At 42.1% G+C, this 18987-nt stretch overlaps 1 long non-coding RNA gene across 2 annotated transcripts; it reads right to left on the bottom strand.

Moving 5' to 3' along the window:
- Positions 1-2402: 2402 nt before the first annotated feature.
- LOC144535466 (uncharacterized) lies at positions 2403-17543 on the bottom strand. Of its 2 annotated transcripts, XR_013503672.1 has the most exons (4): positions 17470-17543; positions 8917-9162; positions 2958-3017; positions 2403-2854 (listed from the first exon to the last, which is right to left on the bottom strand). It is a non-coding gene; the product is annotated as an uncharacterized LOC144535466 (long non-coding RNA). The 2 variants fall into 2 exon arrangements; XR_013503671.1 differs by lacking the exon at positions 2403-2854 and having other exon boundaries at positions 2907-3017.
- Between the last annotated feature and the right edge of the window lie 1444 nt (positions 17544-18987).

Below are 18987 nucleotides of genomic sequence, written 5' to 3'. Positions count from 1 at the left end.
GGCTTATCTTTTTTTCTCCTCTAGTCTCTCCGGCAGCACATTTATTTTCATTGTGACACAATTCTGTCAGTCTAAAAAGTACAACAACATGGCTTCTTCTTCGTCGGAATGCTGCATTTTAGTTTCGTCCATCCCCCCTAAATCCCCCCATGTTATAATGAAGTCCTCTTCTCTGTTGTCAGAGTAAGGACCCTTGTGATTCCTGAGATTTCAGACTGCCAAATACAGAAATATTTTTCCACTAGAGCGCTCGTATATCAGAATGTATATATTATAAACATGCCACTGTTGTTTTTACACTGCAGGCAGAGGAGTGAAAGAATATTGTTGAGCTGCCAAATAAACACACTGCAGATATTTATAAGATGGGTCACCCAGTGTGTTCCCTTGACGTCGCACACAGGATTGAACTCTAACACAAGAATGATGCTGCATCAGGAGAGTGGGCGATTTACTAATCTGTTGCCTTTGAAGGCTTGGTACTCTAGGCCTCTTCTTTTCAACACTGCAATTTTGTATGAAGTGCAGTCCCATACTTTCACACAGTTGTTAAGATTGCATACCAAGTTTCTCTTTGCAATATTAGCTAATGTAAACATATTGTAGCTCAGCATCATCAAAGCCTTGCTACTTTACAATTGTGTCCAAGCTGATATCAGTGTTCAGACCACCCTACATTGTTGAGTTTGTCAGCAGGATGTTGAGTGAAGCAATGCATCTTGGGACGACCAGACCTACCCTGTCTGCCCCTCTGCCATCCCACAAGTCCCTCCTTTTTGTTGTGACTGTACGTATGTACGACTGTTTGCCAAAGAGAAACAACAACGGGCCCGAGGAGGTCAGATGGTGGATGGATGCATCAAAAAGACATTGGCTGTTTCCTATCGCCAGTCAAGGCTTCTGTTCGGTGTCTGTTAACCATGACCAGGATCATTCCCCAAAGTCAACGAAGATCCCCTAACCTTAACAAAGTAGTCAGTTTGACCCCAGATCTCCCCCTAAAGCTAAACTATGTAACTTTTGCTAAACAGCAGCCACTGTGGTCACAAGTGGCGATTACATTACACAAAGTGGCCCGGTGTATTTACTTCATGTTTTACTTTTGTGATACTGATCAAGTAATGTAAGTTACACAACAATATCTATGTACAATTAGCTAACATTAGCCACCATATGCTTCTGGTCATACCAGACCAAGCATAACAAGGCTGTAGCAGCAAAACCCCAGAGTGTATTGAACAGAGAGAGGGTGCATTTTAGTGCTTAATGAATTCAACTTTTCATTTGTAAGAGGATGCTTGTGCTATGTATTCTGTCAAAAGTTACAAAGTCTCACTTTAACCACATTAGTATTGGATCAGAAAAAAGGTTTAAAATGTTTTCCAAAAGGGATTTGTGACAGTTTTGGAAGGCCCTGACAAATGTCGTCATCCTGCCCATAAGGGTGTCAGATCAGAAAACGCTCATCTGTTGTTTGGAGGGCAGTTTGGGGGATAATGAACTAAATTTCATTACTAAGGATCCTTTTGCCGTCTCTCAACACGACATCCAATCCATCTGCTTATTTATGTCCTCCTGTAAACACACAAAGGTCAATAAAATAGAGCAGTCCACTCAGAGCTCTCTTCTTGAGTGGACCCCCGTCATGACACATGGCTGCCTGCCAGCAGACAGAGAAAAAGCTAGCCTACGTCTTACTTCCAATATGACCAGAGGCGAAAAGAAACAAATATTTAAAAAATGAGAAAATAAGAGAAGTAAGAGTAATCGCTCCAAAGTTAAAGGACAAAAGGTGCCCTGTCACCTGCTTCCTCATTGCAGGTTTTCTTGTTGTTGTATCACTTCTTAATGTTGTATATCTGTAACACTATCATTGATTTCCTTTGCTGCCTCTGCAATGCCATTTGCAGTCAGTAAGGTGATATTGGAATGTTTGACTTGTGTTGATATTTATCAACCGCCCGCCCGCCCTCCCTCCCTCCCTCCCTCCCTCCTCACCCCTCCCTTTCTCTTTGCCCTCTCTCCTCCGCCGTTTATTTTTTTCTCTTTCTCTCTGCCAGCTGTCAGCATTGGCAAAGTGCCACACAGGCGCTTGCCGCTCAGCTAGTGACAGATGCAGCAGCAGTCAGGCAAAGAGGAGAAAAGGAACAAGAGTTAAAACAGAGAGAGGTTGAAAGAGAAAAAGAGAAAGAGCAAGAAAGAGAATGAGGGGAAGAGAGACAGAGAAGAAAAAGGGTAGAAGAAGAAGAAGAAGAAGAAGAAGAAGAAGAAGAAGAAGAAGAAGAAGAAGAAGACGAGGGATGGGTGAGACAACAGAGAGTTGGCCCTCCCCATTGTGTCAAAAGGGACACAACGCTGGATTAGGCCACTGCCAATAATCACAGCCAGATGGGCTGTGGAGGGGCGTGGACAGAGAGGGAGATTGAAAAACAAGATAGCCAGGGACATTTTCACACTTAAATTACAGCACAACTTTATTCTGACATTTCTATTTACAACCTTGTGTACAGTCCACCCATAAAATGAACAGCCCTCCAACACAATACTGCGGCTGAAAGTGCTACAACTCATTTCCTTGCTAGAGTGCATCACTGATAGCCCACATCTGTGTGGCATTTAAGTCATGTTGCCCTTTTCTCCCTTATTAACATTCCAGAGCCTATTCCTGAACCACTGACACTGTGAGATTACCTTGACCAAAACATGGCTGTGTTTCCCTCCAGCCTAAACACAAATTGCAGCAGTCATTTCTGTTTTTGAAAGAGCAACTTGTCACCTGTATAATATGTATGTATCAAGTGCCTGGGCTTCATATTCACGAAGTCTAAAGAATCTTCACAGGACAAGAAAGTTACTGGAAGAGGGGACCAAAAGAGAAAAAAACATATTAGAAACAGGTTGAGGAAAACACGAGTGTGATTTTTATTTTTTGGGGAAAACGGGCTTCAGTTTCTTACTCTCTTCTTTTCAGCACTTGAGGCACCCTCTCCCTCAGTTTTTTCCAGTGATACCTCCACCTTTCCAACGAATAAACGGAACACACATTAGCATGTTTGAACAGCTTTGCTTTGCACAACACATGTAAAATTATCATAAAAATGAGAAGTGTTACACATGAGATCTGGCTGGATTAATGAGTCAATGAATGGGTATAATCACAGTCGACAGGCCCATGAACTTGGCCAGACCTTGCATTGGGCCAACAAAGGCACAAACACACACAAGCAAACAAACACATAAGCTCATACAAAGCCAGAACTCCCCCTACACACCACCCCCTCTCCACCTTGGCTGTTCTGCCTTTATGTCCTTGTTTTTCTCCCTCAGTTTCTTTGTCTCTTCTTCTACCCCCATCTGGTGTGTGTGGACACGGCCTCACGGTGCTAATTCACTTCCTTGGACACCATCTGCTGTGTGACTTTCTACAGTAAACTGAGCCTGGCTGGCGGGTCTCGGGGAGGGACGGGTTTGTGTTGTCACCTGTTCAGCACGCCGCCTTCTGCCGCTCGGCATCGTCTTTCACCGGAGGCTCCACGCATCGGTGCAGAGGGTGTGACGCCGAGGGTGTTTGTCAAGCATTAGCACTTCACTTATCTGATTTTCAGTCCTTAATGACTAACTCTTGTCTCGGAGCACCCAGGCAGAATCATTTGTTCAGTCTAAACTTACATCTCATTCTGCACCATGAGGAAAAGTGTTAAAATGTTCCTGCATAGACACTTTAACACTTTTTTCACAACATGATACACAGCAGAATCTCTGCTCATAATAATCTTAAGGTAGATAAATAAACACTACATCATTTCCACTTGGTGATTCTGTAATTGCTGTAATGTGATTACTTTTTTTCAGTAATGAGTAGTGTGTGAGGGATTTCAATTTGAAATGTGGTAATTACAATAGTTACTAATCCCAGTGACATTAGTTAGATAATGTGGGGGCCTGCTTGTTTATTGTGTTACTGTAAGTTTAAAAGGGCTGTACTCGAAATACTGAAAAAAAAAACAGTGGGCTGGGATAGCCTCCACACAGCTCTCACAGACCGTTTCCCCTCGGCATTACAACACACACAGACACCATTACTCCACTATATCTTTACATAGCAAATATTTGTTAGCTGACATATTAATGTATTGAATGTGAAGTACAGCCCCTTTAATGGAGGCTTTGTATCAGTTTGGTCTCCCTGTGTTCAGTAGAGAAACTGGCATGTTGGCTTGGGGCATAGTGGGGTTTTGGTAGCCTCTACCAGAAGAGGAAAAGGTCCCGGTGACTCCAAAGTTGCCTTGTTTACATGTTGTGCTGCAAAATAGCCTCGAGAAATGGACCTTTTTCACAGCAGACATTTTTGACTTGTCACAATAGGAAAAGCACAGCTGAAATTGATAACCTTAACGATGGCTTAATTCCATCAAGTGTCCCAGTAAGCTATTTCAGAGAGTCAGCATGCACAATACCAGGGCCTCTCCTAAGTGGAATGCAGCCATCATTAATGGTTTTGAATACACCTGTGCTTTTCCTACTATGACATGTCAACATGTCTGCCGTGAAAAAGGTCTATAGCTTGTTTTGGTGGGACATACGTTCAAAGGTTGTTTTAGTAGTGCAACAGAAAACTCAGATTGGACAGATAGTGTAGCTAGCTGTCTCAATTTACCCTGCAGAAATCTGAGAAGCAAACCATAGTCCTCATAAATCCACCGGAGTTTAAAATTACAACACAAAGAAAGCGGAAGGTAATGGACATCTGAAAACTCACATGAAAAGAGTGACATCCGGCGGAATTTACAGCAGAACGAGAGCAATCATGGAAGTGGAACGTTGTGGATATAGACTAACAACTGGTAAGCCTACATACACAAATCATCTGGTTTTGTTCAGAGTTCTCACTGTGAGCATGGGATTTCAGTTAACTGGGCTAACACTGTTAGCTAGTTTAATTTATAACCTGGTATTTACTGACAACTTGCTGTTAGCTACTAGCTAGCTGTCGCTAAATACCTACAAACTGTTAGCTGGCTACTTTTTAAAACATGGTGCCTGGTTTTCTATTTCTACACGTTAAACACAAAAAGTGTAACGTGTGGAGGTTCTGAGTTGTCAAAGTTGAAGGAGCTGAGAAATAGAAAGTATGGTAACTGATAATGTAACTAGCTAACTTTTGCTGTTGAGTAATTAGTTTGGTAATGTAGACAAATTCCTTTTGTGTGTGTCATGAGTAGTTGATTATATTATTGAAGCAACTTGCCCAATATCGATGGCTACTTTTGAGGGCTGGAGGTGATGTTTTATCTCCTGTAAAACCAAAAAGGGCTAATAATGAAACCGAGACAATCCTCACAACTATTCTCTGTGAATTTAATTATGCATCAGCTCCTTAATCAGCTAACTTAATTACCAAAGACCTCATTATTGAGCATGTCAGCCTCTCGGAGGTGAACCGGGATAATAAAAGCAGAACAGCGCCATTCAATTACCAAGCTCAGCAGGTGATTTTCTCACAGTACCAAGAGGCCAGACTTTGCTTTTCAAAATGTCAATGGATTAGACACTTCTTTTATCAAAGGTGCTATTCACAGCTATAAAGACATTTGGAGCTTTCCTGCTCTGTTAAGTTGACACTGTAAAATCTTAACCCTGGAAATAATGAATAGGTATGAAAATGAATATGCTTTGAAAGAATACCTCATGATATGTAAAGCAATACAGTTTCAGGCTTAATCCTAATGGATGTGTTCCAGTGTGTGTGCTGGGTTGTGGAAACAAATGGCCTGTCTTTGCTCAGTTTCCTCCCTCGTTTCCAGCCAGATCCATTTCTTTTTCCCCTCTCTGTGCCTTTTCAACCTTCTAGCTCTCCAACTCTGAGCAGAGTTGGATTTCTCCTAAAGCTCGGCCCGGGTTCTGCCATCTGTGGCTTGTGCTTTGACCATTTTCCATGGCTCAGGAAGTGGGGGATCTAAGCTCCAGCGGAGTCTATGGGAAGAATTGCATTGCTGCCTGACTCAATGTTTTACCGACTGACTGACTGACTGACTGACTGTTGACATGACAGCTGGGTGAGGAGAGCTGTTCCCTTGCAAGAGGATTGGCAAAGGACCTAACAGACAACACGCTGGATTGTATAAAGTGCTGATTTAGTGCACACAAAGGAAACACGTGAGTGACACACGCATGTGTGCACAGATGAACACACATGCAGAGGCAAACAAGCACACAGTAGCAACTGGGGTCTTGCAGCTGTTGTCACTGCAGCATAAGAGGCTTGTGTGTCATGACCCAGTGCGAGCATCCCTGCTGATAGTGAGAGCAGAAAGCGACTGTCTGCTGAATATCTATCAGTGGAGACCTCAGCCGCCGTCCTTCTCTTCCCTCCTGCTGTCCTTTAGGAGCTAATAGCAGTTCTCCATTCTGTCCAACAAGACTGTCACTGGATTGCACTTTCTTCCCTTTAATCTTTTTTTAACAGGGCCAGCAGAGTGCAATTTATAACACTGTTGTCTTGTTTGTTCCTGTTTAGTTAAGATTGTAAACAACCTGTAATGTCGGGATCATACTTGTAATGCTGTGGGTGAAATAGAAATATGACACTGCTAGTTGTGTTGTGAACTGCTGTGTTCCTACGGTGACACTGTTGCGTCATCATGTTTTACGGCATATAACATTGTTTTCAGTATTGTTTAAAAAAATAACCTCCACAATTCCTGTGTATTCAGTATGCACTACACCATCTACAGTCTTTAAATAGCGTCTATCTTCCTTTTTTTTCCATTCATTATCCTCTTGTCCATTTCAGTCCACATGCTGTGGGTTTGCACAGCAATGTGGAAAATGTCTTTTTTTGCTGTGGTGGCACATCACTGATTTATACAGTAATCCTGTATAAATGGAACAGTTTCTCCTCTTTCTACTCACTGTGGACAAGTGTACAAAAGTAGTCTACCGTGTGGCTGCCTGAGTAGTAACTCATTGTCATCAGTGATCGATCCCAGTGCTCATTTAGTCCAATCAATCCTTATGGAGAATCAATCTACAGCTGATGCTGCACTCATTCAAACCCATCCATGTCAGGAATAACAGTACTGGCCCCTGTTGTGGCCGTTTCTCACATGATAAATGGATTGGCAGATGTAAAAGGCCCTGGCTGGGCTGAGTGTGTCTCCGTATGTGTATTGCATGTATGTGATGTCAGATGCCCTCTGGGAGGGGCTGGCCGGGGGGTGCTGATGTGTTCCTGCATGGTGAGTTAGGAGCAGGGGAGTCAGGGGAGAGCTAAAGCAGAGGGATGGTCTCCATCTGTCAGCCTGGCCTACTCTAAAGTGGCCATCACTCAGGATTGATTAGCCACGAGCCCATTAGCCCCTTGGCTTTTTCTCTCTTTCCACTTCTTTCCTTTTTTTCACTCTCTCCTTTTCCCCCCTGACCATCAATCTTTCTCCCTTTCGCTCAAAACCACCTATTTCCATTTTAAGGGTCTTTTTTTTTTTTTTTATCTTTCTGCAATGCTTCTAGAACTTTCCCTCCCCTGTATCACTTCACTTTCTTTTTCTTTCTCTCAAGGTCCAAACTTTCCCTCTCTCTTTCGTGTACACTTATCTTCCTCTCTCTATCGTTTCCTCTTTCTTTCTTTCTTTCTTTCTTTCTTTCTTTCTTTCTTTCTTTCTTTCTGTCTCCTTTCCCCAGTTGGGATCCCTTTTTTCTGTGATGGGGTGTTCACCTCACCCCTCTGCTTCTATCCCAAACACCTCAATTGACAGAGCGGTAACAATCAGATCAGTTTGAGGGAACACCCAGACGCTCACAACCATTCTGCTGCCATTACAACAAGATGCTCTGGGGCGTTGAGACCATTACTCTGCCCATCCATTTAGGTCAGTGTGCTCTCAGTTATCAGCCTCCTTTGGGGGGGGGGGGGGGATGTAATGCGGAGTAGCTGGAGGAGTAAATGATATTTATATATACTCTATATTAGGTTGGTGATAGGGGGGAAGGGCTGGGAATAGACACGTTAGTGACAGAAAAATAATAGGTATGGGGTTAGTGTAGATACTGTTATGGGATAGATTTAGGCTTTTCTCTTCTTTTTTTGCCACACTAGCAGCCACTGTGAGGTTCACATTTGTGGTCTTTAGTGAAATGTCTCGACCATTATTGAATGTATTGCCAGGAAATTTGCTACAGAAATGCTCAGAGGATAAAATGGAAGATAAATCTAGCGCCATTATCAGGTCAAAAATTTGATTTGTCCAATTCTGTTAGCATGGATGTAGACCTATATGTATGTCCTATGTAGACTAATGTTGAAACACTGATCTACAAAGTTACTACTAAATATAACTGTCAAAAGTAAACTGGAAAAACTCAAGTGAATTATACCTACAGTACAGTATTTTCTAGCAGTGGCACTGAGGAGCTGACTGTATGTGACCCACAGTATAAAAGTATCCTTACATTCCCTCCCGTTTGGCAGATATTCTAGGTTAGTGACGACCACAGCATTGACAGGAGTTGGGCAGAATGCTCTCAGATGAGGAGGTAACTCTGTAAGCATACATGCTTTCTGACAGGCCTAATGGCCCCTGTGTAAAGATGTGGCCTTGGTGACATACAAGCAAGGTGACAGCGTGAGGAGAGCTCCTTACTGTGGCTCCACGCCTGGCCTCTGATAAGCCGGCAGAGTGCTGATTGAGTACTACCCGGTCTGTCGTCTGCTTCTCCCAGAGTGCTGACAACCAACTTCTACTTAAGAAAGGCTCGTCAAAAGCAGGCTACAAGAGCATAATGCCAACACACACACACACACACACACACACACACACACACACACACACACACACACACACACACACACACACACACACACACACATACATGCAGGGAGGTATGCTTGTAACCCAGTAGCTTTAGCAGTCCACTTACACCAAGGTGGGGTGAATGTGGCAGTAGCCTGCATTCAGACTCGAGGGCACGTCAGAGAAGCCAGTGTTCCCAGGGAAGACCACTCGACGTCGGTGTGTGTCCCTCCATGTAGACCCCACCTCCTGGTACCTCTGGGGACTCCACCAGTACCCACCCTTTCCCTGGTGCGGGGTGGAAAAGCTGGGCAACTCCGGCCTCCAGTAGCGCCTCACATACAGGGGCTCATACAGGCTCAGACGAGGCCTCCTTCATGAGGGGGATGGTGGAGAAGACGAGGAAGAGAGGGAGGCAGAGACAGAAAATCAATACACCCACAGCATTATTCAGTGTACTCATTTCCAAGCCGTGTGGCCCTATTTAATCACAGACATAAAAGCAAGGGCACACACGCTGACAGGTCTTTACATATTTCATTTTAGGAGATAGAAGGATGTTGTGTTTTTGAACATGAGTGTAACTACAGAAACTACAGGCTTCCCAGTACGACTTAGATGTCAACAAAAGAAAATACACTCCCCTTCTTCTCCTTCACCCTTTTCCTTTCTCTCACCAGCTTTAGCAGTGTTGTCACAGTGCCAGATCTCAAGCTATTGATAAGTGATTTACCTTGTTGGCACCTCACATCTCTCATTAACCACACTGGATCTGTAATAAAGCGGCCTGTACTGTGGTATTGGATGATTAGAGGTAAAAGGGGCTTAAGGAGAAGAGCTGAGAGCAATACATGGAGAAAAACAGTGTATGTGTGTATGTGCATGGCTCAGTGGCCGCATACATGCAAACCAAAATATGATGGTGATGTGGGTCCACTTAACGCTATCTGGTTACAGCGGTGCTTCAATGAACGTGGTGATGTGAGACCCGCTGGCTGCAGCCACAGACAGTGTGTAACTTTAGAGGCACGCCTTGGGATATGATGGCATGGAAGGGGCCGTCTGACCCCCACCCACTCCCCCTTCCACCATCATCACCCCCCCGGAGGCCCATTTCGCTCTCTCTCTTCCATACACACATCCTTCCTTCCCTCCATCTCCTCCTGATGAGAGAGTCTTGATCCATCCACATTCACCCAGGGCGAAGCAAAAAGCCATTATAAAACAACTGGCAACACAAAAAAAAAGCCAGTTGCATGGTACAGAATATGCATGCAGTTTTAGCATTAGAAAGTCAAGTGTGTTTTGACTCGTATAGTCCCACGAGGCACTGACTAAATTATATATTAGACTGAATAACATATTTCTGGGTAAGCACAGACACACATGTCAGTGTGTTGCTTTTCAGAGCAGCTTTGTGGATGTCTGAGCACATCCTGTATGAGTGTTCGTGACCATGTCCCGAGTATGACCCACATCATGATGGTGATGTGGGTCCAGCTATCTGATTTCAGCCGGCCTTTAATAATGAACTCAGCGGTGTCTGTGTGCATTTGTGAGAGAAAGTTTAAACGTGCTCCACCAAGAGAAGCTGTATAATCAGACAGCAATCAAATGCACCGGGAACAGCATCCATCTTTCATTTTCTGCCTCGCTACCAGCGTCCCATCTTCCAGCTCACCCAGGGTGAAAATGACAGATACCCTCAAAGTCGACGTGATGAGATGCATTTTTCACTTCACACTGAGACGGGGAGAAAAACACTGATATTGACAAGGCCTTTTGTCTAAACGGAAAAAAAGAAACATTGGGCTTTTATGTGACAACGCTGGTTTTAATCTGGTTTTAATAACATTTCAAGCAGGGATGCTGAGACACAGAAGAAGTAAAACAACCATGAATCTTTAGGACATTGACAAATCAAAAGCAGGATGAAAGCAGATAGTGACAGTATTGTGCGAAGATTCATAAGTAAAAAGCAATTTCTATTGTCTGCCTCAAAAAATGTAAGCAAACTTCTTAGTTTTTTAAACCATTTTCACCCTGAACACAAACCACAATGTCACGCTATGCTTCCCTGCAGTAAGAATGTAGACAAACAAATTGACAGCCACTCTAGAAGATTCTGCCTTACTGACACATATTGAACAAACATCCAAGTCATGCCGCCACTCCTGGAAAGCTGGGTCAGTAAAACACGGCGACCTTGTTGAAAACAACCCATGTCCTCAATTATAGACACAATGACTTGGTGTCAAATCCACTGCGAATGGTAAACACAGTTTTATGAGGGAGCGATGACCTACCTCAAGATGTAATTAGCCACATATTCAGCTGTTTCTGGATACATGGCTGCCTGTATTGTCTTGATTCTCCACTGAGGCTGGCGCAAACGGCTTCTTAAGTATGTGCACTTGCTGTGAAGTATTTACATTTGTGCCTATTTGTATGTGGGTGTGTTCTTTAGCCTGACCGAACGCTCACACTGTCTCTAATGAGTGTGTGCCCCTGTTTTAGCAACCAGAATCCCCCCAGGTGAAATAAGCTTGAGCACATCTCTACTAAAATAGTGTCTCTTCAGAGATCTGTGGTTGGATCAGAGAAAGCCATGTAGGGACTAGTACCATGGATCCTCAGGCTGGTTTGCCCTCAAGCCTTATGATCATCTGAAAACGTTTTCCTTTGTTGTCATTTTTCCACTTTATGCTAATTGTATGTGTTAGTTTTTCCTCTTTCTTCGTCCCAGTTCAAGCTTTTAAGCATTTCTTCTCCTCTGCAGATCCCAAATATGGGGAGAATTCTTGATTTAACGATGTCTGAATAATTATCCACCAACATCGCATTGTGACTCAACCTAATACACATCGGAAATGAGAAGGGGTTTGAGATTTGATGCACTGTAAGCCTACTCAATGGGATTACATTCTAAAAAACGATCCAACGTGATTACGGCGACATGAAGTAGATGGGACTCATCTCTGGCCTCCATCCCGCCGTTAAGTATCCACAAAAATCCATGTTTCACAATTGAAAGGCAACGTACGAGATGGCCTCAATAATGCTGAATTCTGTGGCTGTATGTCAGAAGAGAATGGAGTCTGTCTTTTGAAGAGAGTAGCTCTGCTGGAGGAGAAAACATAAGCTTGTAAGCATAAGCATACAGCACTTTTTTTGCCTCATTAAATCTGCAGACGTGCCCTACTTTCCTCTTCCTCCTCCATTGGACCCGTGCTAGTGAGCAGATTCGGTGGAGGATGAGCGTGGGGGTGTTTCATTAAATATCCATACACCCCGAGCCTTTTTGTAGTGTTACTCCATATAATGTGAGCATGTGTGTAAGAGAGACAGGAGGTACAGTACATATTAAATATGTGTGTTTCCACAAGTCTCTCTCTTCTCTTTGGATTACTTCTCCATCCTGTTGTGGTTCATGCAGCCAGCCTGCTTCCTTCTTCTTCACAAACACACTGATAAGCTTGTCCTTCTAACCTCCCCCATCCCCTTTCATTTTCCCTGCAGTCCTCCCTAGTTTGACATTGAGCAGCCCAGGATTCCTTCTCCGCCACACCCACCTCCCCCCGTTCCCTTTTCCTCTCCTGTCTCTCTCCCTTTCCCCCCCTTTCTTTTCTTCTCTCCATCACAGTCTGAAAGCTGTCAAAACACAGCGCTGCCTTCTCGATATCAAAGCCCGCAGAAAAACACAGGCACATGTACTGCAGCTCAGATTGAATTCCAGGGCGATACAGAAACACAGTTATGTTTTGACTCCGCCAACTAGTGTTAAAATAAAATATTCACAATATAACCACACCAAAATGCTGTCACTCTCCCACAGCCACACTCTCTATAGAGCTTGTTTATGGCCTCATGGCATCGACTACAGTGGAACTGTGTGTAAGAGTTTCACCGAGAGTAGGAAAGAACGTTGTATCAAATCCTCTGCGATGTGTGTAAAGCCACAGACAGAAGAAACCTGACAACTGGCTTGGTCAAATAAAGGCTGATGGAAACCCCACAGGTCTTTCTCCACTTTCTCTTTCAGGTGCAGAACCACTAAAATACCAAATTTCTGCTGTAACTATTCCCTTGGACTTTTTGAAGTGAGACAGAGGAACAGGGTAGAGCTGCTGAGGAACTAGTGATGTCAGTTTTGCTCTGTATTTCGAAAATGGAAGGAAACCACAAAACATGCTCAAAATGTCCCAATGTTAGAAAACAAAGTGTTGTGCTCTTGTTTTCTTCAACCAAAATGTCAATGACTGTGGCTGTGGTTTGGTCGGTCAGGTACTTTGGTCCAGACTGAAATATCTCAAATTAACAGATGGATTTTCATGAAATTTGTTACAGGCATTCATGGTTCCCATTCATGGCATACATGGTTCTGTATAGGGTCTTCTATTGTTAAAACTGATGCAAGATAGTCATTACATATTTTTAAGAATACAGTTTAAAGAACGTGCAGGCTTGAGTTCAAGGATGAAACAAACCCAGTGCACTAGCTTACACAAGTGAAAAGTTTTAGATTAACAGGCTCTAGATTAGAAAACATCTGGAACTGCTAGCTAGATGTTTACCTGAGAGCAAATCTCCTGCAATATATATGTACTGTTACCATCTAAATCTTGACTCTTAAATGACAATATCCTGTTGGTATATTAAAGCTGAGTTTAAAAAGTTGTATTATTAGCTGTGAAATAATTATATTTAAAGAATGCAATAAATATGAGCCATTGGGAATGTTTTTTGTCAACTGACTACTCCTGATTTTGCGGATTTGCAACATGTTGTTAAATACAACCCTGCAGCGAATTGTTTTGTGGTTCAGCACATTTGATATGTACATTTGACACAAGTCATCTCTCTTCTAATCCTTGGTTGTTAAGGGACATCTTCTAATATATATTTCATATTTGTGTATATGTTATTTTGCATGCAAGAAGTATAAGATGACATTGAGTATGGCCTTTTCTTGAATAATTTACATTCTGACAAACAAAAATACCATTGTGATTTGATTATTGTACATAATGACTTTAAACATATGTACCAAAAGGGAAATCAACTGACTTAGAGCAACCAATAAATAAATTACTTTTTTTATTGCACTTTAAAAATATTTAAGGATATAAATACAGAGGTGGTTGTGGTCTATTTGCATGTGTTTTCTTAATGTTGCGTGTTGTGTTGTATTTGCGTGCGTTTTCCTAATGTTGCGTGTGTATGTGTCTGTGTGTGTGTGTGTATATATATATATATATATATTAAAAAAATATAGATCATAGCAGCTTTAACCCTCAGTCAGGGCCGATCAGACCATTGAGGATTCAAAGGTCGTGTCCTTGTTAATATTTCTGAGAATTTAGGGGGTTTAATAACATGAAGAGGATCTCACATTCTAGGATTACACATGTATTACGCATGTTGACTTTTGTCATGGTTGATGATGTATTTCTAGGCAAAATAAGTGAAAATGTGTTTGTTTTTAGGCAAAACACCAAATGGAAATAAAAGGAATTTAGTTTTTTCGTACTGGTATTAGTCTGTCATTGCCATACCTATATCCACAGCGCCGTGCAGTAAGGTCTGGCTACACCAAAGATACATCCTGGGATAGGAGGGAAAAAACGCTCTGGGATGTTTCCATTTCTTTAAACCAATCACAATCGCTAAGCTCGAATGCAGTGACGGTACCTCTGCAAAATATTCTAGGGAAGGAACTTATTCTGGTGGAACATTTAGCATAAACCATATTAAATGAAGTTAACTGTAATGCTCTTTGCTCTTTATTTATTTTATTTTTTTATTTCTATCTTTATTTTTAATTTAATTTAATACATACTGTGTACATATACTTATACTTATATTGTTTATACCTATACTTATATTCTTTAATATTCCATCTAGAGAATGTGTGACGTGCACCAACAACACCAAAACAAATTCCTTGTATGTGTTAAAAAACGTACATGGCAATAAAACCCTTTCTGATTCTAACTGCTATTGAAATTAGTTATAATGAACTATTTGAATTAGCTGAATACATGGTTTAACGTAATTTTCTCTTACCAGTGTATCGCCGTGTGTACTTTGTCCATAGCAATCCCTGCCAATCAGTCCCAAAACAATTAGTCAATGCCGTAAACATATTCTTTGTAAAACTTTACAATCATTCACTTAAAGAACCAAGCGGGCCTGCCTTATTGCACGATTCAACTTTTCATAAAAACTTGCCATGTTCAGCGTGTAACATTAGCTTACTAGCTCAGAGGTTGTTCTTGTTGTTAGGGGCAAAGGCGCTTTGCCGGATGTCAGGCTTATTCTGGCAATGTACTTCTGTTGATCCAGACTATACTGTAATTAATAGATTCCTGCTGCCTTTGAGCTGTAAGAGGAACTTCACCCACCACCAGCTTAAATGCCAGACAGCTGAGTCAATGCCTATTCGCCAAGCAGACAAGAGGGCACACAATCTCTTCCACAAGTTCCTGCCAACCAAACCATCTATCACTAGGCAAACCAGTCTGCAAAGAGGCAGGGCAGGGTGAGTGTAACTATGACATGTGTTTGTAAATGTCACGCAAGTATGTGAGACATGATTGTACCGTCTGATGGGATTTTACGCTCCTTCTTGGGCAGTGGAATCGGTGCCAGGCAGTCAGACGTGTTAAAGGTAAAGTACAATGACTAATAGAAGCCTATACTCTAAAGCCCTGTCACTTACCCATCACTGACTTACCACTTCCCTCAACCCACAACAATGGCCACTCTTGTGAAATGTGGGCCGAAATGTCTGTCACCATCTAATGAGCAAAGTCTCTTTCTGCTTAAAGGTTTGTATTGCACTTGCTCACTGTTTGACGCCCCCACTAGATTCAAAAATACAGGAAACTGAAAGCAAATACAGGAAGTGTATTTCTTGTCCATCATTACGGTGACACATACATTTGGTACAGTATTAGGTGCACGAAAAGTTCCCTATTTTCCCAGCAGCCACAGTGACAAAGATTTGGGTAAATATCCAGCTACGACTAAGAGTAAAAAGTCCCTAACCTAAACAGAGTTTTAAGCTAACAGACAATTTATTGTTTCTTTGTTGTATCAGAGGAGGGGATGGACAGGGACAGAAAGCACAAACTGGCTTACCAAAATCCCCAAATCCCCAAATGTCACTTAAATGCATGTTTCAACGGCAAACAAGTATTAGAAGGACTTATGGATTTCATCACTTTCAGGTCAGATAGATTCTTATTCATTGAAAACATTATTATCCTCGTTTAGTATTTAGGTCCAAACTTCATATAGCAGACAGTAGATTATAGACTTTAAAGAAGCTATGTTGCCCATTGTCAACAGTCAGTAAAACAGGCGCATAGGGCTTGTGTTCTTAACACAGTCAAGTTTAGAGAAGGCTTAGCCCTAAGAGTCTTTGTGGAGTCTTACAGTGGCCGCTGAGACAGGCTTTTATCCACATCGCTAAAGCAGTAAATGTGGCCTCCTGTTGTGCTCCCTGGGAGTTTTTGTGGGAAGCTCTCCAGAAGTCTGGTTAGTCAAAGTTTATTAAGACAAATGATTCATCAATGTCATTTTGAGGGGGGGAGGGAGTTCTATCCCTGATGAAAAATCAAACAGTCCTGAATGGAAAACAGACCCACTTTGAGCAGATTTTCTTTTCTTCCAGGAACTAAGTAATAAGAAGTGTTGCCCATCAAGAGGTGACTCACTCATAATGTCTCTCTTGATGGTTTTAGTACAGGCATTATGCAACATGACCCCACACAAATTGCAACAGAAACTCTTTCAACTGATCTAGTCTCATAAAAGTCTCCTCTATAACATATAAAAAGTTCTAAGAAATCCAAGTGGTGGAAAGTATTGAAAATACTGAAATTGGTGATACCAATTTCCTATTGCAGCCCATGTTAAGGGAAGACAGTACAGGTGAATAGGGAAAATATTTTAACTAACAGCATGATACTTCCCCAGTTGATTACTTACAGTAAGACAATAGTTTTTTGTATTACAAGTTTTATTAACTTTTATGTTTAATTATGCAAATAAGGCATTATCTAATTAAATATGTGCTAATTTGCATTGTTTCAGAATTTTTCAATTTGGACCCTATTTTCCCATGCATTGGTGTCTATGTGACTAATGTGAACAAAAATCTTTGAAATCTTTTGAAATCTGTGGTCCGTATTGACTAAGAACGCTGTAACCAGAAGCAGTGAACCGGGCTGCAGTGTAACCCTGTAGGACAGTTTGCGTCCACTCAGAGTGCTGTTTTTGCCACTGACAGGCTCAGATTATTATTCTAAGTGTTTGACAACATTATGGAAAGGATCCCTACAGAGAGAGACATTTTTGTTAAAGAGTAAGTAAGTTTGTTTAACATGAATGATGAAATATGGGTGAAAGATTTGCTTGCTTTACTGTAAAACATTTTTTTTTTTTAACAAAGCTGTATATGCAGTCATACACTACAGATAGATACTTTATTCATCCCGAGGGAAATTTTAGAAGAGGGCATGCCTGCAGCACATACACAAACTATATGTGTTTAGTGGATGAAAGCACACCACTCATTCTGTCAAGTCATCATAAATAGTGGAAGTAAAGGTCAATAAGAAACACAGACCTAAAGCTCAACCACAGTACATTTATTATTTATAACACAACTTACTCTTAGCTGCTCCACATCCTCTTCAACATACAAGCTGGATGGAGTGAAGGACCACATTGCATGTCGCATTTGCACATTTGTGTGTGTGTGTGTGTGTGTGTGTGTGTGTGTGTGTTTAAATAGGATGTTGCTTTAGAGTCATCCAGGCATCTCTCGACTATTGGCTAAGCTCCACACACTGATGTCACCTCTTGGCACAACTTTGTGATCTGAGGACCTGATCAGCAATTTCGCCACAGCAAACCAATCGGCTCGCAGGGTTTTGACCCCTGGTGGTGATGTCATGCAGCAGGGAATGCAAACAAGTGGACGGATGAGGTGCTTGTATGCGGGTGTGTGTCAGTGTAAGTGTGTGAGTTGTAGGGCAGCGGCTGTACTGCAGCATTGTTTATAGAGCCTGACTGATGTCAGGGCAGTATAAACAGCCTGCCAGCTGTGACACTGTTGATTTTTCACTGGACAAGCTGAATATTAAGTGCACTCACTGGTGGCTGTGTGTAAAGTTACTCAGCCAATGTTTGTTATGGTTACTACTCCACTGTAACTTTTTCAAACTCACCTGTATTGAATCAATGTTAGTAGTATAGTATCAATGGTTTGCTCATTTAATTGACAGACTTTCTTTACTATATTTACATCCTGGATCAACAACTGATAAACCTCTCCATAGTGACAATACCAAAGAACTTTATTTCTTCTTTAAGTCAACGCTGTGTGTGTCACTTCCTGTCTCGAGAATGTTGCACCGATATGACTCAGTTGCTCAGCAGCAATGCAAAGCAGCATTTAATGACAGTCTTGAGCTGAATGTGTGAAACTCCTCTAATGTCGGGGGGGGGGGGGGGGGGGGTTGTAGAGGAAAGGTGTTGTAACTGAGGTATGTTTAAGATTGAAACTGTTGATATCGTGTTGCTGACATCGTGAACCTGCAGAGCAAAACACTTCTCAAGTTACACTGTTTATTTTATGGCTGCTTTACACTTGATAACCTGTGTGGGTTAAGGCTAAACACAGGATAGGGTGACCACAGGTTTTGAGGTAAGAAACCAAGTCCCTGATATAACCAGAAAGGCTTAGACAAATACCTAAACAAACTAGCCTAAAATAACCACCAGTTATTTGTGACAAATACAAAATTCTACACACAAAAACCACTACACTTAATTTCCTCTGCCTGCCTCGGGTTACTTGAGGTTAAGTTCACACAATAAATGAGAAATGCTTCCCGACAAAGCCTGTGGTCTCTTCCCACACTTCTCAAAAAGAATAATTAGGCCTGTCTCTTTGACTAATCACTTTTGTTATACATCATAAAATACAAGCTATTCGTCACTGTTTGTGCAGCGCTTGCTCTGACTGTAGAGAGGACTGGCAGCTTCCATGAGACGGGGAACCAGCAGGGTGGGTCGAGCAGAAGGACTGTGCTGTTACTGGATGTTGGGGCTCTTAGCCCGGAGGAGACAGAGGAGAACCACAGTCTTTGGGTTCGAACGCTGAGACTGTCTGTACCCTGTCCTT

Source organism: Sander vitreus, chromosome 20, assembly GCF_031162955.1.
Source record: "Sander vitreus isolate 19-12246 chromosome 20, sanVit1, whole genome shotgun sequence".
Taxonomy (NCBI): domain Eukaryota; kingdom Metazoa; phylum Chordata; class Actinopteri; order Perciformes; family Percidae; genus Sander; species Sander vitreus.
Note: the sequence above shows the minus strand (reverse complement) of the source record. Positions and strands in the feature narration are given on the sequence as shown.